The 1,314-nt window shown below is 52.4% G+C and overlaps 1 protein-coding gene across 5 annotated transcripts in view; it reads right to left on the bottom strand.

The window, feature by feature from the left end:
* LOC107272866 (protein vein) overlaps positions 1–1,314 on the bottom strand; it is a 59,948-nt gene that overhangs the window by 55,975 nt on the left and 2,659 nt on the right. The window lies entirely within an intron of this gene.

Genomic DNA, 1,314 nt, shown 5'->3' with positions numbered 1-1,314 from the left:
CGCCGTGTCGCTTTGCTTCGAAGCGAATCGAGTGTCAAACTTTTTGCCAAGTTCCTAACGAGACGTCGACGGGGAAGCTAGCGGCGCTACGGGGAATAATTATTTTGGCCGGTTCGCCCGGAGTTATGATCAACTGTAATTTGCCATCCGTGAACCGTGGGAAACCGATCTAAACTGAAATTTCAAGAGATGGAACAGATCGATAAGGTCGATAAGGTCTCCACTTGACCTTCGTTCCGTTCCTGCAGGACCTCTCTGTGACGTCTGCGTAAGGGAGCAAGTGCACGTCGCCCAGCAGTCTGCCTGCCTGGCTGCTCGTCGATAACCCACCGATGGGCGCGCGTGTGTCTGGCCTCGCCACGAGACGGCCAGCTCTCGATACCATCTCCATCCCCAATCTCATCTCTATCCAGCAGCAGATCGAGCGCCACTTCCACTTCCAGAGCAACTTGCACTTCCACCTCTGTGTCTCTAAGTGTGCATATACTATATACATGCATGTAACGTATAGCGTAGCTGGGGACTCCGCTGAGTATGGGCACGGGGCCGTACGTGCTCGGGATACATACGTGGGCATTTCTCCCCTTCCCACCTTCTCCTTACTCCCCTTACGAGCAATCTGGTGGTATCTGCTATCTGCTATCTGCGCTCTATTTCCACTAAGTCGCCAACAATGCCACCGCACTGACTCCCAATGCATTGCGGGACATTGATTTTCCTCGTCCCTCACGAAAAATCCACTACTCCCACGTGCACGCTCTAACGCGCCGCACGACCGTCTGCTGGCTTTCGTACGCGAGCGGCGGCCAACCGCCTCGCTCTCATTACCCACCGTTAGTTTGTCTTCAATGTTTGCGAATAAAATGGACTTGACGCACGCGGAGAGAAATCTAGTGAATTTAACGGAATGGCCCTCCTTTATGTTAAATATCCTGAGAATCAATATAACATATTGATAATAATAAGTTAATAAGCTCCCGATTCGTCTATCCTTCTCAGACTTATTATGTATCGAAGACACGCAGATGCTGACAGCCGTTGGGGATCAGGCGGGTGCGATCGCAGTGGGTCAAAGCAAGTAGCCAGGGACATACGTTTTGAGGGAGCGAAGGGCGAGGAGCCTTCGTGAGAAATACAAGCGCGATGCACTCTCGACGATAGTTGTGTGTGCAGTGTAGTCTTAGACGCTGGAGCCATGGAAGCCCCGACGACTCACCGGAATACGCCGGCTGCTCGCGGTGCTCTCTCGCTATTCTCTCCCTATTCTCTCTCTCTCTCTCTCTCTCTCTCTCTCTCTCTCTCTCTCTCTCTCTC

The sequence above is a fragment of the Cephus cinctus genome, unplaced genomic scaffold (genome assembly GCF_000341935.2).
Source record: "Cephus cinctus unplaced genomic scaffold, Ccin1 Ccin1_scaffold1303, whole genome shotgun sequence".
NCBI lineage: Eukaryota > Metazoa > Arthropoda > Insecta > Hymenoptera > Cephidae > Cephus > Cephus cinctus.
Note: the sequence above shows the minus strand (reverse complement) of the source record. Positions and strands in the feature narration are given on the sequence as shown.